This window comes from Palaemon carinicauda, chromosome 21 (genome assembly GCF_036898095.1).
Source record: "Palaemon carinicauda isolate YSFRI2023 chromosome 21, ASM3689809v2, whole genome shotgun sequence".
NCBI classification, from domain to species: Eukaryota; Metazoa; Arthropoda; class Malacostraca; order Decapoda; family Palaemonidae; genus Palaemon; species Palaemon carinicauda.
In genome coordinates, this window is record NC_090745.1 from 4,150,995 (window position 1) to 4,175,442 (window position 24,448).

Below are 24,448 nucleotides of genomic sequence, written 5' to 3' on the forward strand. Positions count from 1 at the left end.
AGTGGCCAGATAATTATCTACATAAAAAGGCTTCACCAAATCTGGCCTACCTTCCCCTTTGAAATGATAATTTAACACTTGTTGTAACAAAAATGGACTTGCCGTGATGCCGAACACCACGACTCTAAAGGCGAAGGTAAGCGCTCGACCTGCTGCCTCGCGCCACAGAAATCGTGTGTATTTGGCATCACGAGGATCCAACAAGACACGATGGAAGGCTTTGCTGATGTCAGCTAACATAGCATATTGGTTCAACCTAAACCTTATGATCAAATGATACGCTAATTCTACCAGATTGGGGCCAGGTAAGAGGCATTCATTCAATGACTTACTACCCTTTGATTTCGCTGAGGCATTGAACACTATTCTAAGGGGGGTGGTGCGGCCATCTTTCCTGATTCCAAAGTGCGGCATATAATAACCTTCCACCTTGGGTTCTTTCACTTCAGATATAAAACCTGCTTCAATATATTTATCTATCACTCCCTGGTATTGATCAAAATATTCCCTATCCTTCCTGAATTTAGTTTGCAACGACTCTAACTGCGCTACAGCGTTTCGATAGTTCGTATCTGGCCTAGCATCCGACTCGAAAGGTAGGCTAACCTGATATCCCTCAGGCTTTTTCACAACACTTTGCGACACCTTTCGCATGGCTTCCGCCTCGCGAACAGTGTTTTGCTCAGATGGGGCGATGCCAACACGGTCCAAACGCCACCATTCATCTACGTCAAACTGATATGGTTCGTTCATGATTTTGCGCACACTAAGCGTTTTTACCTGTTCAATCCTTTCCCCCTGCAATAGCCACTGCGGCACCTTCCCATATGGCGACATACCATTTTGGGTCAGGAAAAGATTGATCCTATCCACCTTCTCTACGCCTATAATAAAGTAGCTAAAATAATTAGCCCCTACTAATATGTGGACCTTTTTCAGTATATCGGACTTATTTGCTGTATCGGCTAACGTGACTCCCTTGCTCAACAGATGCTGTCTGACCTTTACATAACCAGCATTATGTATTGGGACGTCTACGTTTTCGTGTGCCACTAGCTTCATTCGCACGGTTCTCTTTCCCATCTCAACCCTACAACTCGCTACATTGTATTTTCCACTTATTTCCACGGAGCCAAATGGAGCTATATTCAATGATACTCCTCCTACCACCGGTAAGCCTAATTGACTCGCGATTTTCGCCGATATGAAACTCCTTTGGCTTCCTGAGACGAGGAATAGGCTGACTCGCTTGCTACCTTGTTTCTGATGGATTTCTGCCATAGCCGTTGGCAAGAGGGTGCATGGGAGGTCTACGTCAGACTTCTGTGCGATCTTTGCGCTCTTGCATGGTTTAGATTCCACTTTAGCCTTGGAATGACGGGGGGCAGTTTCGTGCTGTATAGGCGTCGCATTCACTACGGGGCAGGATGTTGTTGATTGACTATTGCTACTATTTGGGATCGATTGCGGTCGTCTTCCCGCATTGTAATCATTGCAAATTGCGGTGTGGTGGTTGGCATTACAAATTTTGCAAGAATTTGGGACGGGACATTTATCACTACGATGACCTGACTTTGTACAATTGAAGCACAGGCCCCTTTTAAGTAAAATGCAACGTCTGGCAGCTACGTCAGTTACTTGGCGGGTGCCGTTCGCTACAAAATGGGCAAGAATTATTGTGGACGGGTTTGGATTTCGGTCTCTCACTGTTGTCTGGTCTTTTATCATGCTCAAGTCTGTCGCCTCTTTGCAATGCATCGTCTTCGAGCATTCTTATAATAAAGTCTATTGCTTCAAAGAACTCGTCTAACGTGTAATCACATTTTCATAAATGCTCGACCACTTTTCTGTAGAGCTTTCCCTCTGATAATTTTTGATTTATGAGGCTCATGACCATGCCCTGGCCTATATCAACTTTACTCAGCCTTTTAATTTGTTCAATTATGATTGTTACCTCGAAACGGAACCTTTTGAGCTCTACGGGGTCTAGTGACGGCACAAATATGTTAGCTAATTTTCGGTGCAAAATCACAAGCGTCTGGTGTACATTGCCATATTGTTTATCTAGAAGATCTAACGCTATTCTATAGTTCGCGGTGGTTACACTTAGAGATTTCACTATTCTAAGCGGCTCCTTGCCTAATGTCCCCAACAAATAGGTAAATTTAGATACATCATCTAAATTGGCTCTTCTATCTACATGTATCGTAAAGAGCTCACGGTACGAAGCGTATTCCTGCACTTCCCCTTCGAACGTGGGGAGAGGCAGCGGTTTCAACTTGGGGAGAGCAACATTCCCCGTTGGAGTGCTTTTCACTTTGTCTATACGATTGTATAGAAGGGTAGAAGTTCGCGTAGCTTCACCCAGCGTGTGCCTGATTCGGGCTTCCAAACTAGGTTCTAGTTTGACATACTGATTTTTGTACAGCTCTCTCAGCTGGCTGACCTCTTCCTGCAGTTCCGTTACCAGATTCCGGTAGACGGACTCAGAGTATGTGTCTATCAGCGCGCGTTGCGTTTCGCTTAGCAAGTCTACTATGAGGCCCATCGACGCCTCGATGTGCACGATCGTGGCCATCGCCATTCTGACTAACTTTACTTTAATTTCGGGAGAGTTTGGCAAAACAAAAAGGAAAGAGAAATTATATCTACGTTAAGAAGAAGGGACTCAAGAAAAAACTGACACACGTGGTCGATCGCACATCGGGACGCTGAGGACCTTAATTGTTACGTCTCTCTCTCTCTCTCTCTCTCTCCTGATCAGCTTCATCAAACGTTTGAGGAAAGCATTACGGATTGACTGATCAAAGTGGACTCCGTCCCTTAACCTTCCCTCGGGGTAGGCTCTGGAATTCATCGGCAGGTGTCTCACACCGTACTGATGCCTCTTTGAACAATATTTTGAGACCCGTGCGTTTAAATTCTTTACTTTACTAATGTACTCTGATGGTTTGACCGCAAACCTGTTGTCGGGCAGGTACTCCCATACTTCAGCGTCACAAATAGCAATGACCTCAGTAACGTTCCTCAATCGTTCGACCAGAACCCTTAAGTTATCCCAGACAGTTTTGGGGTGGTCGTTTGCCAGGTCGTTCCCTCCCAGGTATAAGACAATCAGATCATATCTTTTATTCCAATATTGTAAGTTGTCGTTCAGGAATTGATTGACCAGGCCCCCTGGCATACGGTAAATTTCTACTTCGTTATCCGAACATTGCGGCAGATTCGGGGGGAGTTGACTATGTCCTATTAAGGCTACTCTAAAGCTCATATTTTACTGAATTCCTATCTAGCTCTGGGAGGCACTTGCTATCCGGTTCGAAGGACCAGTTGTCGTGATTTTCACTTCGACAATTATATGATTACTGTAGTTCTAAGCCCGATGTTAAGGGCGGATAACAAGACCTTGAAGAGGTAAGTCTCCCAAAACCGTCTAGGAATCAAACAAAATACGGCTACACTTTACAATTTTATTACAAAAATAGTTGTTTGAAAAGGGAATAACATATTAAAACATTTACACTGCTTAATAAATGAAATATCTCACTCGAAACTCACACGTGCTCACAGAACACTTAAGTCCACACCGGACTTTAAAAGGAGAACAAAATGCACCCAATTTCAACAAAATACTTTGGTAGACCACATACCAAGGCTTTCTATCGGAATTTAGTGAATGAATCTGATCCCCGATCACAAGGATCATCGAAATAGATACAAAACTCACATCACACTTACAAAAAACTATGGGGAAACCGACCTGGTTATACAAGGAGCAGAGACGTAACAATATAGACAACTTACTTGGTCTGGGAAGATTAGGCAAAGAGGATGATCGGAGCTCCTGCAGCTCTGACGAAAACTCCGATTTCCCGCGCTGACTAAAGTGTCCTTGGCAGAGGGGAGGGAATTCGTACCTTATTAATTTATAAGGGGTTGGTTAAAGCTTCTTTATTTGCCACATGACTGAGAAACTGTTAGTCTTATTTTAAATACAAGTGGGAGTTTAATGATTCGGTTGAAGGCCATAATTTGCCATAATCCACCAGCTTAGGGAGTTCTTGGCTCTAAACATATACATAAGACATTTTCATCGTGGTACGGTAAAATGACGTTACATTCGTGAATCATAAATTACAAATACTCAATTTCTTTAACACCCGCTCCTTCCCTACCAGGTGGTTAAGTTTTAGGCCTTAATACCGTCACGTATTAGACCATAGTCATTCGTCTCAACGCCTGCGAGATTTTCCAGCCTTCCCTCAATTTAACGTAACGTTTGTGGAGTTAAATGGCGGGACTTTCGAATGATCGGTTCGAAATTCCCGACAGAAAGTATCAGTGAACATTACCAGTCATAAAAAAGAGGTGTATTTTCGCGTCTTTCCCGGTGATACAAGCGATTTTCTATTCTCCCGTACCTTTAGGCCGGCATCATACGAGCGGATTGAATCCGCGTGGTTTTGTCCATGCCATTTAGAAATTGATAGAGAATAATGAGGCTTTTAACATGCTGTTCATACGGAAGAATATCCAGACGGTAGAGATTTACTAACCATGTGCACTGCGGTTCAACTATAGAATTGTGCTATTTCATTAAGGACATTTAGACTCGCATAATTGAATAGATCTTTGCAAATACGCTATTTCGATTACATATACTACTGGCGTAAACCTCTATTAATGAAGTTACAAATTTTAATAAGAAAAATACCCGTTTTGCTCCTTTAATCTTCATAGCACATCATCGGAAGAGTTCTTCCAACCGGTAGTTCAGAAAAACACTAGTAGGTGGTTCCTCTATATCAAGGTACTTGTCCGAACTGAATACAGTAGATGGCCCAATGTTTTATATTTTAAACAAAGGTGATGAAGATTGTTTGCGCATGTTCTCCGCACTCCCCAAGAGAGATTGGTTCACCAAACATTCAAGTGGGCTCCACAAGGCCCTAGAAGAGTTGGAAGACCCAGGCCTACATGGCTGAGGACTATGAAACGTGAAGTAGGAGATGATGAATGGAGAAATATTGAATAAAAAGCTCAAGATACAGACGACTGGCGAAATCTAACCATGGCGCTTTACATCAATAGGTGTTGGAGGAGATGATGATAGGTATATGCAATATAATCATAGCTTTTATTATTTTTAAATATTAAACTTAGCCGGTGAATATATAATAGCTGACGTCTCCGACGGCTCGACAGATTCCAAAAACTCGCGAGCGATCGCCGTGAAGGTTGCGGGTGTGACCACCAGCGCCGACTATCGGCCAGATACCGCATATACTTGTCAACATCTCCAGTTCTTCTCTGTCGGTCTTGTCGACAAGTTGGTTCCGCTCGCTTTATGACCTCGAGTTTTCTACCGAATTGGTGAAGTACTTGGTTTTGGTTTTATTGCTTTCGCCGTGTTGGATTATTCAATACTATCTTCAAAAGAAATGCTTTTGAAAGGAGAGGAAAAGTGTTTTGCCCTTGCTTTTTTTTTTTTTTTTATCTCTGGTTTTTCCATAGAGAAAAGATGGCCGACCCTTCCCTCAGTGTACGGAAGTGTTTAAGGCTTTTAGTAATTATTTTATCACTTTATAAATTATTGTTGATATTTATAGATTTACCTCTATATATTTTATATCTTACCCGCCTTTATTAGGCCTCTTCGATTAGCTTTCCATTTATACTAAACATCAAGATAAATTTTATGTTTTGTTTATATGCGGCCTTTACCTATTCCTTGTAGGCGGTCCTAACTTGGAAAACGAAGTTAAACAACGTTGAGCCCATTCAACTTTTATTTTTGTTAAGTTTAAATCAGTTGCTCTGTAAGAGTTATGAGATGAATATTTTTTAGAAAATATTTTAAGAAATATATTCTTTGAATAGTCTTCGTGCTGTTTTTTCAAAGATGAACTAACGTTTGGTTTATTTATGCTACGCAGTTTGCGCTCTATCGTTACGATAGAGAAAGAGAGAATCACGGTTTCACTTTGCAGAAAGAATAAATCGATTTTGACGTTTTGTTCATTCTTCTTTCAAACTGAAGTGTTTTAGATACTAATTTAAAGGAACTTGTTAATTTTCAATTTCTTAGTCCTTTCAGTTTTTTCCTTTGGTCAAATAACCTGTTATTGACAAAGGGTGAGTGGGCCATTCTCTTGTGCGTGACGAGAGAGAGAGAGAGAAAGAGAGAACGATCCGATCTTTATTCTCGTCCCAAGTCTCTGTACAAGCAGTTTTGGAGCGAGTAACGTTGTTCTCGATTCAGTTTTTTACTCTCGTCCCAAGTCTCTGTACGGGGAGAGAGGATAAAACGTTTTAGTTTTTATTCTCGTCCCAAGGCACTGTACGGTGAGAGATTGAAAACTTAGTCCTTAGTGAACTAGTGTTTAGTCTCCTCCCCAGTCACTGATCTTTTTAACTTTATATATTTCCGTTTTATTCGATATATATGTATATGTTTATTGATTTTTGCATGTGTTTCATTTTGTACTAATGTGCTTACATTATATGACTCATTTCGCAATTCTAACCTTTTGATGTAAGGGAGAATTGCGTGCTTCAGGTAGAAATCAGTTTTATTCATGTCTAATGTGAAATTATTGAAAAATACGATATCAGTGAAGTAAGTGCAAAAAACATGTTCTGTGTTGCGGAGGGTTCGTTTGTTCGTGCTTGTCACTTGCCTAGTCCGAGACCTCTTTCAGGCTCCCCTGCACCAGGGAGAAGGAATGTCGTAGGACCTAAGGGAGTGAGGAGTGTAAACCAACGAACAGACGTTCCCTCAAAGGTATCAGACGTTGCTCGGCAAGCACATCCTTGCCATAAGACAGGAGAGACGAAGTTTCTCCTCGTCTTCCGATGATTCGTCTCTTTAAAAGCCTGGGCGTATAGTTTCGAGACGGTTGAAACGTTTATTAGTTCCTTCAGAACAAGTTCAACGTCCTAGCTGTAGTCATAATAAGAGTCCCGTTCATGTACAGACGTTTCTGCCACAGACTCGACGTGACGTTGAGCGGTGGACGCCGTGGACACAACGTGACGTCGAGTGTCAGTCACCGTAGTCTCGATATAGCATCGATCAGCAGTCACTGCTGTTTACTACGTGACGTTTGAACGTCAGCCACTGCAGTCACAGGTTGATCCGAAGTTAGATATGCTGTTAAAGCTTTCTTCTTCAATAGAAGCTTTCGATCCTGTTTTATGTGCGAAAGGATCCTTTGCTTTTTGTACGTCACGGTTCTGGGATACGTGATTCGGGTCTTCAACCTTCTAGACGAGCTTTGTTACGCCACGCTGACGTTATCTCTAGTGACAGCTTTGCTGTTAAGCGAGATGCGGAGCATAAATCTCGATGTAACTTTGATCGCTTTGAACGTCAGCCACCGCAGTCACAGCGTGACGTTGAGATGCAGAACGTGACTTTGAGCGGTGGACACCGTAGACATGACGTGACGTCAAGGGTCAGTCATCGTAGTCACGATATAGCATCGAACAGCAGTCACCGCTGTTACTACGGGACGTTTGAACGTCAGTTACTTCTGTCACGACGTGTAGTAGAATAACATTCTCTGCAGTCACAACGTGACATCGACCCTCCAACTTTAACTTCTGTTCATATACAAGTTGATGTAGCCTGTCAGGCTTTTCCTTCACGTCATTCTGAATATAAATCTCCTTCTCACAAGACTTTAGATTTATCAGATGATGTGCCTTCTGAAGAAGTTGATGACCCCCTTTCAACTAATGTACCTTTGAGGAGTCATTCAGAAGAGGAGTAACCTAGGGTGGTCCAACAATCCCTTGTATTTTAATTATGAATTTCTTTAGTGAAATTTTGTCCTAGACTTTCTTCGACGCCTACTTTTACGAAGTCAGTTCTCTCTTGTTCTTCCAAGAGGGCCATGCTCTTACTGGGAGACTGGTTGGAATCCAGGGAAGTTTAGGAAAGTCTGCTTTTGCTTTTCCTCCTTCTTAATTAGCTTCTCGCTCGGGCATCTGGTGTGACACGGGAGAAGCTCGAGGAGAAGTTCTCGGCTTGGGAGTACCTGCCTCTGCCCAGGGAGACTTCTTAAGCCTTGTGGACTCTCCTCGTCGTCTAGCCATGAGACGCTCCAAGATTTTATGGTCGACTTCAGAGCTAGACCATCTCCTGTTAGGAGTTTTTTTTTTCGAGCGTTTGAAGTTTTTATTTGTTGGATTGGTCCCTGGGAGCCTTAAGTAAGAAGCTCTCTCCAGCTGTCAATGTATTGCTGTACAATTATGTCATGCATGAACAAGGCTATCAGGGATGGCTCCAATGATCTGACAGCCACGTTCGCTGCAGGAACAAGGCTATCAGGGATGGCTCCAATGATCTGGCAGCCACGTTCACTGCAGGAGTACTTAAGATGTAAGTGCGCTCAATGTGTTCATTGTCAAGACAAACTTCACGATGAAGACTACCATATCTGTCTTGGCAGCAGTAAGGGAAGGCGACTGGATGGTCTCTCTCGATCTTCAGGATGCATACTTCCACATCCCGATTCATCCAAACTTTCAACAACATCTGAGGTTTGTGGAAGGGAAAGTAATGTACCAATTTCGAGCACTGTACTTCGACCTCATTCCTGCTCCTCTTGTTTTTACAAGGCCCTTGCAAAATGTAGCAAGCTTTCTACATTTTTTGAGGATTCAGAGCCTCCCTTTATTTTGACGACTGGCTAATCAGGGCGTCGTCATTATATCGCTGTCTGGAGAGCCTCTAATGGACATTAGACCTAACCAAGGAGCTAGGTCTCATAGTGAACGTAGAGAAGTCGTAACTTACAGTACCCCATCCCAGACATTTCTTTATTTGGGAATGGAGATACAGTGTCTGATTTTTCGGGCCTTTTCGTCTCCCACAAGAATGGAACAAGCTCTGTTAAAAGTCCTTCACTTGCAAGAGAAAAACATTTGCTCTGTAAGAGTTTGAACTAGCCTCGTGGGAACTCTTTCATCGCTGGAGTAGTTTCTCTCTCTGGGGAGACTCAGCCTATGCCCTCTCCAATTTCACCTAAACCATTGGAACAAGGAGAAGGGCTTAGAGAGTATCTCTTTCCCAATCTCCAACCCAGTCTAGACATGTCTGACTTGGTGGGACAGTAACATCAGACTTCGAGAAGGTTTTTCTCTTGCGATCAAGAACCCAAACCATGTGTTGTATTCAGATGCATCGGATTTGGGTTAGGGAGCTCCACTGGACAGTCTGGAATGCTCGAGTCTTTGATCCACAGATCAGAAGGAACTCCATTTAAGGCAAGTAACATCTCTCCTTTGGCGAGATTTGTGCAAGGAAAAATGAATGTCTTGGCGGACTGCCTCATCAGAAGAGGACAAGTCATCTCCATGGAGTGGACGTTGCATAAGATTGTGTGCGAGAAGCTATGGATGACATGGGGTCAACCCACCATAGATCTTTTTGCGACTTCAATGACAAAGAGGCTCTCGACTTACTGCTTTCCAGTTCCAGATCCAGAGGCAGCCCACATAGACGCTTTCCTGCTGGACTGGTCTCACCTGGACGTTTATGCCTTTCCACCTTTCAAGATCCTAAACAAGGTGCTGCAGAAGTTCACCTCTCACGAAGGGACCAGGTTGACATTGGTTGCTCCACTCTGGCCCGCGAGAGAGTAGTTCACAGAGGTACTTCTATGGCTGGTAGACGTTCCAAGAAGTCTGCCGTTACGGATGGATCTCTTGCGACAGCCTCACGTAAAGAGATTTCATCAAAGCCTCCCCACGCTTCGTCTAACTGCCTTCAGACTATCGAAAGACACTCTTGAGCTCGAGGGTTTTCGAAGGAGGCAGCTAGAGCGATCGCGAGGGCTAGAAGATCCTCTACCATCAGGAGCTATCAGTCGAAATGGGAGGTATTTAGAGACTGGTGCAAGTCCTCCTCTATTTCCTCTTCCAAGTGCCTCTGTAGCGCAGATTGCGGATTTTCTGCCTTATCTGAGAAACGGTCGCTCCCTCTCTGCATCCACCATTAAAGGCTACAGAAGCATGTTAGCTTCTGTCTTCAGGCATAAGGGTTTGGATCTTTCTAATAACAAAGATCTCCAAGACCTGCTTAAGTCTTTCGAGACTTCCAAGGAGCGTCATATTTCGACTCCTGCTTGGAACTTGGACGTGGTCCTACAGTTCCTTATGTCAGACAGGTTTGAACCATTAAATTCAGCCTCCCTGAAGGATCTTACCCTCAAGACACTTTTTTTTTAGTGAGCTTGGCTTCGGCTAAAAGGGTTAGTGAGATACATGCTTTTAGCAAGAACATCGGCTTCTCCGCTAATAAAGCAGTATGCGCTCTTCAACTTGGTTTTTTTTGGCCAAGAATGAACTTCCGTCTCGTCCTTGGCCTAAATCATTTGAAATCCCCAGTCTTTCTGAGATTGTGGGGAATGAAGTTGAAAGAGTGCTGTGCCCCGTTAAAGCTCTTAAATTTTGTTTATCCAGAACTAAACCGCGACGAGGTTGTTCAGAGGCTTTATGGTGCTCCTTTAAAAAGCCCTCTTTGCCCATGTCTAAGAATGCGTGGTCTTATTTTATTAGACTTTTGATTCAGGAGGCACACTCTCAATTAAGAGAGAAGGATCATAATTTACTTAAAGTCAAGGCTCATGAAGTTAGAGCGATAGCAACTTCTGTAGCGTTTAAGCAAAATAGACCCATTAAAAGTATTATGGACGCGACCTTTTGGAGAGGCAAGTTGGTTTTCGCATCATATTACTTGAAAGATGTCCAGACTCTTTATGAGGACTGCTACACACTGGGACCATTCGTAGCAGCGAGTGCAGTAGTGGGTGAAGGCTCTACCACTACATTCCCTTAATCCCAATATCCTTTTAATCTACTCTTGAATTTTTTAATCTTATTTTGGGTTGTACGGGAGACTAAGAAGTCTTTCGCAGTCTTTTTGATTTGGCGGGTGGTCAAAATATTGTTTCTTGAGAGCGCCCAGATTAAGGGTATTGATGAGGTCCTGTTATAGGGGTGTTCACCCTGGATATAGCAGCTCCTGGGAGTCTTTCAGCATCCTAAGAGGATCGCTGGGCTTCGTGAGGATAGCGGACTAATGAGGCAGAGTAATAATCAGAGTCTGCTTCCTTACCACGTACCTATACTTAAGTCTGTTTTTTGAATAGTTGTCAAAAACTCTTGAGCATATACGCCTTTATTGTATTAATACTGGTCTCTACCCACCACCATGGGTGTGAATCAGCTATTATATATTTACCGGCTAAGTTTAATATTTAAAAATGATATTTTGATTATAAAATAAATTTTTGAATATACTTACCCGGTGAATATATAAATTAAAGGCCCTCCCTTCCTCCCTCCCCGATAGAGACCTAGGGGACTGAGAAGAACTGGAGATGTTGACAAGTATATGCGGTATCTGGCCGATAGTCGGCGCTGGTGGTCACACCCGCAACCTTCACGGCGATCGCTCGCGAGTTTCTGGAATCTGTCGAGCCGTCGGAGACGTCAGCTATTATATATTCACCGGGTAAGTATATTCAAAAATTTATTTTATAATCAAAATATCATATTTTTAATATAGGTATATGCAATATAATCATAGCTCTTATTTTATCGATCATGTTAATAATAAAAGGTTTGGGTAGAAACTGATACATTTAGTCTGATTGGAATTGGAAGCCAAGTCCATGTTTGAACAGATGCAGGAGTGAGACACTACAAATCACCCCTATAAGTGTGTATTTTTCCCCTATAAGTTTATATGATTATTTAACGCAGAAATTCTATTCCATGGTGGTAACGGGCGTAGCCAAAGATGTTCCACTTGCCAGAACATAGCACTGAGATAATGTTTAATCGCGAGCTAAGCGAGCATACAGCAGGGTAAAAACCAATAAATCATTGGCTCAGTTAAATAACGATGTATTTGTAATACAATGATTGAACACTTACAAATGACTCCAGAGAAAATGGGATGGAAATCCCTGTTTTCTATGTCCGGAACTTCTGGCAAACAAAAGCACCAGTGTGTTTTGACAGTGTTTCATTACTGTTACTCAGTTTTGATTACAGGAACTGTTTTTATGATGGAAACAGTTATGAAAGGTTAATTCAGATATAAACGTAGTTGCTGACGATACCTAGCGCAAAGCCATAGATTTTCAGTTATGGTGGTCGACCCACCATAACTCAATAACTATGGATTTCCGACAGGAATCAATATAAAAATCTTTTAAAGCGCAGAAAAATACATTTTTAAATATTTAACTTAGCCGGTGAATATATAATAGCTGCAACTCTGTTGCTCGACAGACACACACAGTAAAAACTCGCCAGCGATCGCTATACAGGTTGCGGGTGTGCCCACCAGCGCCAACTGTCGGCCAGATACCACTCTCGATGTAAACAAAGACTCAATTTCTTCTCTGTCGACGTGTCGACAAGACGTACTTTTACTCGCTGTAGAACCTGGAGTTTTTCCCATCATATTTGGTGAAGTACTTTAATTTGGTTTGAGCTTTCGCAATGCAGGTGTTTTATCTTCATCTTAAATCTTGAACTCGTTTTTGGATAGATTTAATTTTTTGATGACAAAGAGAGTATGGGCTTTCTTTGACTTTTAAATGGCCGACCCTTCCCTTAGACGGAAGTGTGTTTAGGCTTTTAGCAATTATCTTATCACGTTATAAATTAATTATAGATTTTCCTCTATATATTTTATATCACCGCCTTTATTTTAATAAACATAAAAATAAATTTGTTTATATGCGACCTTCCTGAGAGTAGGCGGTCCTAACTTGGAAACCGAAGTTAAACAACGTTGAGCCCTTTCAATCGTAAATAGCTTTTAAAGAGCTAATGATTTAAAACTTTTTAAATGAATATTTTTTAATAGATATTTTATGAAAGATTTTCTTTGAATAGTCTTCGTACTGTTTCAAAGATGAACTAACGTTTAGTTTATTTATACTACGCAGTTTGCGCTCTATCGTTACGATAGAGAGAGAGAGTATCACGGTTTCACTTTGCAGAAAGAGTAAATCGATTCTGACGTTTTGTTCATTCTTCTTTCAAAGCTTAAATGTTTTAAATTATATTTTAAAGGAACTTTTTAATTGAAAAACCTTTCAGTTTTTTTTCCTTTGGTCAAATAACATGTTTTTTTGACGAAACGTAAGTGGGCTCTTCTCTTAGGTGCTTAATCAAGAGAGAGAGAGATAGAGACGGAGGGAGAGAGAGGGGAGAAAACGTTCCGTTCAAGCGGGTAACGTTGTTCTCTAGTCACTCTCGTCCCTAGTCTCTGTACGGGGAGAAAGGATAAAACGTTTTTAGTTTTTTATTCTCGTCCCCAGGCAATGTACGGTGAGAGATTGAAAACGTAGTTTTGAATGAACTAGTGTTTAGTCTCTTCCCCAGCCACTGAATTTTTTATCTTAAAATATGTTTACTGTTTTTTGCTGGTATTAATGTGCTTGCATTATACGACTGATTTCGCTATTACTACCTTTTGATGAGGTTAGAATTGCGTGCTTCAGGTAGAAATCAGTAAAAGTTTCGATTTCAGTGAAATAAGTGCTAAACAGAAAATCGTAGTGATAAAGTGATATTGCGCAAAGTGTTATCAGTGTTGCGACCGAGGGTTCGTCTGTTCGTGCCTGTCGTTCGCCTAGTCCGGGACCTCTTGCAAGCTCCCAAGCCCAGGGGAGAAGTAATGTCGTACGACTTATGGGTTCGAGAGGCCTTGATCAGCGAACAGACGTTCCCTCTATGGTATGGGGTGTATCTTACCAAGATCACCCCTACCATAAGGCGAGAGAGACGATTTTCTCCTCGTCATCCGAAGGCTTTTCGCATAAGAAACCTGAAACAAGGTTTCGAGGCCCTTAAGCGAAAGTCAGTCCTTTCAGGACAGGTCCAGCGTCCTGGTTGTAGCCATTAGGACAGCTCTGACCCTATGCAGTCATCGGAAGACTGCTCGCCGCCTAACAAAAGCGTAACGCAGACTCCGAGTCTTTTTGTTGGCAAGGTTTTGCGGTCACAGACGTTACCCTCGTCTCTTACCGCAACCTTTTCCGTTGATCCTAAATGGGTTGTACGGCAAGACATGCAGAATAAGCTTGCCTCCCTTATGGAAGACTATTCTGCCGATTAGTCCGTTGAGCCTAGCCGTTTATCTCATCGAGATCCTGGCTTTCAGCCAACCTAACGTTCCTTTGTGCGTCCTGTTGACGTTGGCGTAGCTAAGTCACGTCATTCAGGTTGTTTAGAACCACACTCGATGCGGTCTCGTGTGGATTTTCAGCCACATTTGGACGTTAGGCCACTTGCTGATGCTCTTGCTGACGTTCAGGACGTTCGCTAACAATCGGAGTTGACTTGTTTTGACGCTGTGCGTCGACCTCCGCATTCTAGAGTTGTTTTGACTGCTCAGTCTAGGCGGTCAAAGCAGTCTCGAGTGGACGCTGTGCGTCCTCACGCACCTGTTGTTGTTGAGAGTTCACAGACTGTCAAGCAGTTACATGACGTTGTGTCCTGGTCTCTCGCACCTGTTGTTGTTGACAGTTCACAGACTGTCAAGCAGTTACATGACGTTGCGTCCTGGTCCGCTACTAATGCACCAGTACGTGTGGACTCTGCTTGTAAAGCATTGCCACCACGGTAGGTCTCTCCCTTGCTTGAGACTCAGCTATTATCGGACAAGGTTCCTTTAGATGAGGAAGTTGCTGTTCCCCCTCCTACTGATTTTCCCTTGAGGACTCTGTCAGACGGAGAGGAGCCTAAAGCTGCTTAGCCCTCTATGGACTCTAAGTCAATCATGCTGATTTTTAAGGATCTTTGTCCGGATCTTTTTGTAACTGCTGCTCCTCGTTCGCCTAAACGTCAGAGCTTACACTAGGCCTAGCTACTTCGAAGCCGTTGTTTTATAAGCTAGTGCTCTCTCGCTCTCCTAGAGAGCTTTACGTTTGCTAGGCGACTGGTTTATCACCAGGAGGAGTTTGGGGGATACAGCCTTTGCTTTCCCTTCTTTTAAACTGGCTTATAGAGCGAGAGTCTGATATGACACGAGAGAAGTTCTCAGCTTGGGAGTTCCTGCCTCTTCCCAGATAGACTTCTCAAATCTCGTAGACTCTCCCTGGCGCCTGGCCAGGAGACGCTCCAAGATTTTACAGGTCAACTTCACAGCTGTTTTCGAGCCTTTGAAGTTTTGCTGTACAATTATGTCATGCATAAACAAGGCTTTCAGGGATGGCTCCAATGATCTGACAGCCACGTTCTCTACAGGGACAAGTCCCTCAGGGATGGCTCCATGATTTGGCAGCCATGTTCACTGCAGGAGTACGTAAGAGGCAAGTGCGCTCAATGTGTTCATTGTCAAGACAAACTTCACGATGAAGTCTACCAGGCTGTCTTGACAGCATTTATGGAAGGCGACTGGATGGTCTCTCTCGACCTTCAGGAGGCATACTTCCACATTCCTATACACCCGGATTCCCAACCGTTTCTGAGGTTTGTTTACAGGAATGTGGGGTACCAGTTTCGAGCTATCGGAGATCAGAGCCTCCCTGTACTTGGACGACTGGCTTCTCAGAGCCTCTTCCAGTCATCGCTGTCTGAAGGATCTCAGTTGGACTCTAGATCTGACCAAGGAATTGGGACTCCTAGTCAATGTGGAAAAGTCACAGCTGGTCCCCTCCCAAACTATTCTGTATTTAGGGATGGAGATTCACAGTCAAATTTTTCGGGCTTTTCCGTCGGCCCCCAGAATAGATCAAGCCCTGCTCTCCATCCAGAAGATGCTGAAGAAAGAACGCTGCTCAGTCAGGCTGTGGATGAGTCTGGTAGGGACGCTGTCATCCCTGGAGCAATTTGTCTCGCTAGGAAGGCTACACCTCCGTCCTCTTCAATTCCATCTGGCTTTTCACTGGAAAAAGGTCAAGACGCTAGAGGCGGTCTCGATCCCGATTTCCGAAAAGATAGTCTTGTCTGACTTGGTGGAAGGAGAATATCAGCCTACGAGAGGGTCTTCCCCTGGCAGTTCAGATACCCAACCACGTTCTCTTCTCGGACGCATCGGACTTGGGCTGGGGCGCGACGCTGGACGGTCGGGAATGCTCAGGTCTGTGGAACTCGAGTCAGAGGAGCATGCATATCAACAGCAAGGAGCTTTTGGCGGTTCATCTGGCCTTGATAAGCTTCGAGAATCTCCTTCGAGGCAAGGTGGTGGAGGTAAACTCGGACAACACCACGGCCTTGGCGTACATTTCCAAACAGGGAGGTACCCACTCACTGACTTTGTACGAGATCGCAAGGGACCTTCTCATCTGGTCAAAAGATAGAGGCATCTCCCTAGTAACGAGGTTCATCCAGGGCGACTTGAACGTCCTAGCAGATTGTCTCAGTCGGAAAGGTCAAGTAATTCCAACCGAATGGATCCTCCACAAGGATGTGTGCAAGAGACTTTGGGCGACTTGGGGTCAACCCACCATAGATCTCTTTGCAACCTCGCTGACCAAGAGGCTTCCAATCTATTGCTCTCCAGTCCCGGACCCAGCAGCAATACATATAGATGCCTTCCTCCTAGATTGGTCACATCTGGATCTCTACGCATTCCCACCATTCAAGATTGTCAACAAGGTACTGCAGAAATTCGCCTCTCACGAAGGGACAAGGTTGACGTTAGTTGCTCCCCTCTGGCCCGCGAGAGAATGGTTCACCGAGGTACTTCGATGGCTAGTAGACGTTCCCAGAAGTCTTCCTCTAAGAGTAGACCTTTTACGTCAACCACATGTAAAGAAGGTACACCAAAGCCTCCACGCTCTTCGTCTGACTGCCTTCAGACTATCGAAAGACTCTCGAGAGCTAGAGGCTTTTCGAAGGAGGCAGCCAGTGCGATTGCTAGAGCAAGGAGAGCGTCTACCATTAGAGTCTACCAATCGAAGTGGGAAGTCTTCCGAGACTGGTGCAAGTCAGTTTCCGTATCCTCGACCAGTACCTCTGTAGCCCAAATAGCTGATTTTCTCTTATACCTGAGAAAAGTACGATCCCTTTCAGCTCCTACTATCAAGGGCTACAGAAGCAGCCTCGGTCTTCCGGCATAGAGGCTTAGATCTTTCCAACAATAAAGATCTGCAAGACCTCCTTAAGTCTTTCGAGACCTCTAAGGAGCGTCGTTTGGCTACTCCTGGGTGGAATTTAGACGTGGTCCTAAGATTCCTCATGTCAGACAGGTTTGAGCCTTTACAGTCAGCCTCCCTGAAAGATCTCACTCTTAAGACTCTTTTGCTGGTATGCTTAGCCTCGGCTAAAAGAGTCAGTGAGCTTCATGCCTTCAGCAAGAACATCGGGTTTTCGTCAGAAAAAGCTACTTGTTCTCTGCAACTTGGTTTCCTAGCCAAAAATGAGCTACCTTCTCGTCCTTGGCCTAAATCTTTCGATATTCCTAGCTTATCGGAGATCGTAGGCAATGAACTAGAAAGAGTCTTATGCCCTGTTAGAGCTCTTAAGTTCTACTTAGCTCGTACTAAACCTTTACGAGGCCAATCTGAAGCGTTATGGTGTTCGGTTAAGAAACCATCCTTGCCTATGTCAAAGAATGCTTCGTCATATTTTATCAGATTGTTAATACGAGAAGCTCATTCACACTTGAGTGAGGAAGACCGATCTTTGCTTAAGGTTAAGACGCACGAGGTTAGAGCTGTAGCAACTTCCGTGGCCTTTAAGCAAAATAGATCTCTGCAAAGTATATCTGTCTCTTGAAATGTTTTAATGTTGTTTTTATGGGTTGTCCGGAAGGCTAAGAAGCCTTTCGCATCCTGGTTGATTTGGCGGGTGGTCAAAGTCATTTCTTGAGAGCGCCCAGATTAGGGGTTTGATGAGGTCCTGTTGTATGGGTTGCAGCCCTTGATACTTCAGCTCCTGGGGGTCTGTCAGCATCCTAAGAGGATCGCTGGGCTCCGTAAGGAAGACGTACTTACAAGGCAGAGTAATCGTCTAAGTCGACTTCCTTACCAGGTACCTATTTATTTTGGTTTTGTTATATTGATAACTGCCAAAATGAAATAAAAAACTCTTAGCTTATACGATGTAAACATATTTAACTCTGGTCTCTACCCACCTCCTTGGGTGTGATTCAGCTATTATATATTCACCGGCTAAGTTAAATATTTAAAAATGATATTTTAATTATAAAATAAATTTTTGAATATACTTACCCGGTGAATATATAAATTAAACGACCCTCCCTTCCTCCCCAATAGAGACGCAGTGGGATGAGAAGAAATTGAGTCTTTGTTTACATCGAGAGTGGTATCTGGCCGACAGTTGGCGCTGGTGGGCACACCCGCAACCTGTATAGCGATCGCTGGCGAGTTTTTACTGTATGTGTCTGTCGAGCAACAGAGTTGCAGCTATTATATATTCACCGGGTAAGTATATTCAAAAATTTATTTTATAATTAAAATATCATTGTAAACCAATCTTATGTTCTACAAACCGATTATTGCACCATACTGAATTTATACCTGCGCTTAAACCTTACGGTTTAGAATACTTGAGAAGTTTAGAGCACCCTTTAGACAGAACGGTTTTCTTGTTGTCGTGGCTCGGCTATTGCAGAGGGTAGGTATTCCTCTGATGCTGCTATTTTTCAGTGATTGATTTGAATTGACTTATTTTTATTGTTATATGCTGATAGCAGAGGTGTACACCATGAATATGATTATAGTGTACAGAACATCTTGACACATTTAGCTGCATGTTTATGATGTACACAAAGACCACTGTGCTTTACGTCCTGTATCTTGAACAAACGTCGACAGACTCATTCTGTGCTCTGAAATAAGTGCGCAGACGAACCCTGCGGAAAACAACCGTTCGTGTGAACCTCTCGCTTATGTGACATCTTAATGCTGATCATATGTATATATGGTCAGTCTCTTGGGCATTGCTGCACTCAATAAGGCAATGTCACTGTCCCTTGCCTCTGCTATTCATGAGCAGCCTTTAAACCTTTAAATGATTCATTGCCAGCTAATTGGTAAACTAGACTTTCTGGTGTTGTCTTTGATTTGCCAACAAATATTTAATAAAAAAAAAAACTGCATTGTTGAATTTCTCTTATGGTTGTAATGCAACGTCAAATGAAAGAATGGTGTTACAAGTACCATAATAAAGTGGAATCAAGTTATAAAATCTATATGGAAAATATATTGCTTTTAAATCATAGCTATACGACTATAATAACAGAATTCGTTGTCCCTTAGATGTTTTTTCATTAAATGAAACTTATAAAAACTTTAGAAACTTACTGCATATCAGCATCAAAATCCCAAAAGTTTAAAGATTTTTTATCGGCTCAATATACTTCGAAACACCTGAATTTGCATTAGTTCATTAACATTAATCTCATCTTCATGTTTTCCTTAAATAAGACATGTAAAGGGCAGATTAGTTAAAGCATTTTAGCTTCAAAATCCCAAAAGATGGAGTATTGTATGTAAAGTACTCTTTGCTAGATTTTTTGTATATGCACAGTGTACATGTGCAATGAAACATTGAATTTGCATTGGTTTGTTTACAATTTAATTTTGCCTGTATTGTATCCTTGATGTGTACTGTATGTTTAGATACTAACGTTTATATCTTTCTTGCCACAGGGAGCCTGTATGTATCATACATCAGTGACACTTGGACTACCGTACCCTCATGTAAGCTAGATGTGGATATCAGTCCGTAACCATTTATGGTGAGTATTGAAAGGATATACCAGTATAATTTCCATAATTGGATGCTATTATTATTATCATCATTACTAGCTAAGCTACAACCCTAGTTAGAAAAGCAAGATGTTATAAGCCCAAGGGCTCCAACAGGGAAAAATTGTTTAAAGTACACTACTGTAGTGTTTATAGTAGGTATTATTCTGTGCTGGAAGCCATGGTTGTCTTTAAGACCCAAATCTATAATCAAGAGCTTGAAAGAGATTTCCCTAAATGGTCACCTTCTATGTCCTTAGATTAATTTATCGTTTGGTTGCATTTTTCCAGTCATGAAGCCTTTGGGCTTTGGGGTAAGAAACTTACTGGTATAAGTGCGTAAAAATCATAGGGAAACGTGATGCTCAGATGCAATAGAACCACTGGGAATATGAAAATAAGAAATATAAGATTAAGTCCTGACTAGTTTCGTGACATATGTATTTATAAATGGTTTCTCATCCAATGTATTCTACTCCACTACGACTTCTCATATACAGTAGTTTGTTTATTTCGTTTCCTCACTGGGCTATTGTTTTCCCTTGTTGAACTCCTTGACCTTATAGCATCCCACTTTTCCAACTAGGGTTCTAGACTGGCTAGTAATATATATATTATTATTATTAATTTTTAATTTTTTTTTTTTTGTCAGCAGAGCTAGAACGGCAGATGTACTTGTTAACAGGTAGTTTACAAGAAGGGTGCAATTGGGCCAATAGCCCTGTCTACCCAGCTTTCAAAGGCTCATGACAATGTCTTTTGCATGAATTAGTGTATTTTTACTGTTGTCCTATTCAAAGGTTGTTTATTCTTTATTGTATACTGTACCTTTAGTTTGATATCACCTCCTGTATTATGATAGAACAAAGCCGGATTACATGTGTGTATTAGACACTTCGGTTTCTGATAAACCAGTGATAGATCCAATCTCTACTTTGGGGCATAATTGTTGCAATGTCCTCTTTGTTACCTAGTGTTGATCATGGCGTGTAGGCGGCCCTTTATGTTGAGGAGTGAGAAGTCTAAGTCTTGACCCGGTTTTATCCTTGGCAAGCCCGTGAATTGCCTAGGAGACAATTAGCATTTTGTTCTCATCGAGTTTGCCGTTCCGCTCTGCGTATATGCCCCTGACTTATATCCAAGGAGTATGCTTCAGGGGGAGAGAGACCTTGCATCTGAATTAGGGGAGTTTTTCAAGTTCATGAAGTGTGAGGCGATTGTCGCACTGCAACAAATGCTGGAAGCGCTCTCATGCCATCTGCCGAGGAGTGATCATTTGGCCTTCCCTAGGATGTAATGCTCCCCAAGTATGTCGCCTCTACCCTGTACCTGTGACCAGGCCAATGATTCCGTCTCACTCTGACCTGTAACCCCTGTGTCTGTGTCTGTGTTGCAAACCCCAATGAGTGCACTTACTGCTTCCCTTTAGATAGTGTTCCCCAGTGTTGTGGTTTCTGTTGTAGCAACCGGTGCAGTTCTCCATGGGGTGGGTGTGAGCTCCATTGTCGATGGTTGTTCGGCCCTTGACTACTTTGCTTGCAGAGTTTGAGGTGAGGATTGGTAAGAGGAAGAAATACAGTACAGTATGTACATTCCTCTTCCATGGCATCAATGACCTTAGATGTTAGGATGCCAGAAAACTTAATCAATCAATCTTCCTCTTCCAATTTTCTTCCTAGTCTGCTTTCTAACTTCAGAATCTGATTCTGAAGCTCTGCTGAAGAAAAAATCCAAGAGGTCCAGAAAGCCTAGTTGTAGCCATAAGGAAGGACTCCTTATGATACTACCACTCTTACGGGGTGGGCGGCAACCCCTTCGGCTTTAGGTGTTGATTGGTCCGGCAGCCTGTCAGCAATATGTTGAAGAATTTTGGGCCCCATCACACACATTCCTTCTGAAAAGATTGTGGTACTTTGATATCCTGTGTTAAGCTGTCACTGCGTGAGTAGGTCATTCCGCGCGGTTGACGCAGCCCCTGGTTATGTTGTTGGGTCCATCCTTGGGTCAGCACACTCATATTCGTAAGGTAGGAGTGAATCTCCAGAGTAGCATGCTGTACCATCTACCCATGCTGGGTATGAGGGTACTCAGGATTCATCTGCCCCAAAAGAGAGAGAATCTGGAGTTGAGAGTTCTTTTGTGGACATTCTGGCAGTTTACTGCCCCTTAAAGGTCGAGGACATCTCTGGAGTTGCCCTAATCAGATTTGTCCAGTTTGGCCCTGAATCGAGTTGATGATCAGATCTGTGGATCTGGGAAATCTGTTCCAGTCGATCAAACGAGATCTTGTCCCAATACCCCTCCTTCTTTTGAGACAGAGAGGGTTGTGTGTTCAAGAGAAAGCTGTGTCAGCACCTCTTTAGCTTGACCCTTTAGTGTGGGCACTAACGGGCAGGACTCCTTTCACTGGTGTTGAAGGATCATTGTCAGCCTACAGGTTTCACTCAACCTTCCTCTTTAGTACCAGTGGGGCAGGAGGTTCAGGATGGTGTAACCTGTTGTTGAACCAGGGACTCTCCACCTCTGGATATGCAGCTGTTCTAAGGTGCATTAAATGGGGGTTGGGGCACACACCTGAGCACCAAGTCGTCTCAGGAGTCTGGTTCGAAGAAGAGAAGAATCTACCCTTTAATGTCCTAGAAATGCAAGTGGCCTTTCTAGTTCTGCAATCCTTCCAAGAATGTTTGAGGCAGCAATTTGTAGTGTTGATGGCAACAACACTACTGTAATAGCCTATGTTAGTAAACAAGGGGGCAAACCTTTGTGCCCCCCTTTTATTATTATTGATTATTACTAGCTAAGCTACAACCTTGGTAGTAAAAACTGGATGCTATAAGCCCAAGGGGTCTCACAGGGAAAAATTGCCAGTGAGGAAAGAAAATAGATAAACTACACATATATGAACAATTAAAATATTTTAAGAACAGTAACAACATAAGATAAATCTTTTATTTATACACGTAAACTAAAAACTTCAAAAAGTAAGAGGAAAAGAAATAAGAAAAGTATGCCTGAGTGTACACTCAAGAAAGAGAATCTACCCCAAGACAGTGGAAGACCCTGGTACAGAGGTTATGGCACTACCCAGGACTAGAGAACAATGGTTTGATTTTGGAGAGTCCTCCTAGCAGAGCTGCTTAGCCTCTTCAAAGAGCCTCTTCTCCCCTTACCAAGAGGAAAGTAACCATGAAAGTTACAATTGTATTTAAATTGTTTCTTAAAATGAAGTCTCCTCATGGAAGTTATATAAGTTTTGAACACAAGGAATAAAGCTGATGAAACTGATACACATTTGAGGTGAGAGGCATTTCACACTTTCAATTAATAGCCAGGTACATTCTGTGCTAGAGGTATTTATTAGCCGACACACTTGTTTGCAAGGATAGATTATAGGGCCAGAGTGGCTCCTGCATCCTTACGTAGCAGAAAGGCTTCCTGCTCTGTGGGGATCTCAGGGGATCATTCTGTTAGCCATGTAGCTAAACATGACACTCCATGTGTCATTGCCCCTTTCCTGACCCATGGGCAGTGTTCGCAGAACGCCCATGGGAACACCTGAATGCCTTTGCCTTCACTCCGTTCAGCTTAATCCGCCAGGCCCCAGGATAACCCTGGTGGCTCTCAGATGGCCACAGGCCAATAAGTATCCTGATCTCTCAGTATTTATAGTCGAGGTCCCGAGAAAACTACCCCAGTGGTCCACACTACTTTAGCCGGCCCATCTTCAGAGACTATCCAACAGCTCCTCCGATCCAAAGGCTTCTTGTGAAGTCAAAAGTGAAGTGTTTTCGACAAGTTGGTGCGAGGGGCGACTATCCTGTTGGTAACTAGTATGTTAACGAGTTCAACAGTCTTTCCAGCTCAGTTGAAGATACTTTGTTACATTCATAATTATGTTTGTAATTTTAGTTTTCTTAACTGCTCTTCATTAGATATCCTAACCATGGTAAAGTTAGTAATGCCAGCCTGTAAAGAAGCTGCTGGACACTGAGTAGCCACTATGTATTTAGCCTCAGGATAATTTTCAAGTACTTCTGTTATCCCTCATTGGCTGTTTTTATCTTTTCCTTTTTATTTAAGATAAATTGATTGGCATATCGTCAGTGCCAGGGGTATTAAGAAAGAAGCGAGGTTTTGCAGTTTGTTCCGATAACTGTAACTGACGAGAGTTGTCTGTGCATTCTTCCACCCATTAAAGCCCTTGAAGATAATTTTTATTTTCTTTTTATTCCCTCGTGAATGCGGCCTGGTGAAGTCAACATAACCCTGAGGAAGCTGGTTTCTTGAACCTCTATTGTGTTCAGTCAAATGTGAGGGCAGGGGTGCCACCATTCTTTCCGTCAATGCCTTCAAGTTGCTGGTAAGGCGCTAAGGACTCATCACATGGATATCTCGTTCCCCATTGGAGTGTCGTCACCATTCTTGATGATACCTTAAAAGGTTAAAATCAAGTTTCACCTTACCTTGCCTCTAGGAGAACATCTTATAGGACGTCATTGAAGAAGCTCAGGAAGACTGATCGATACGAGTTGCGGGCGCTCGACTTTTTCTTTCCTTGTGGGAGTGACATTGCTGTATCAAAAATGCACTGCCTGTTGGGATAGAGCAGCTCCACCTACTCTTTTTCCCCATCCTGAGAACTTGAGTTAATTGATGTTTGTCACAATCAGATTGGTCTGAAGGCAGTCTTTATGAGA

The 24,448-nt window shown here is 42.9% G+C and overlaps 1 long non-coding RNA gene across 1 annotated transcript in view; it reads left to right on the forward strand.

The window, feature by feature from the left end:
* Nucleotides 1–24,448, forward strand: part of LOC137614618 (uncharacterized) — a 31,803-nt gene that overhangs the window by 5,350 nt on the left and 2,005 nt on the right. Inside the window, exon 2 of the long non-coding RNA XR_011039097.1 lies at nucleotides 19,653–19,741. This is a non-coding gene — a long non-coding RNA (uncharacterized lncRNA). The remainder of the gene's footprint in view (nucleotides 1–19,652; nucleotides 19,742–24,448) is intronic.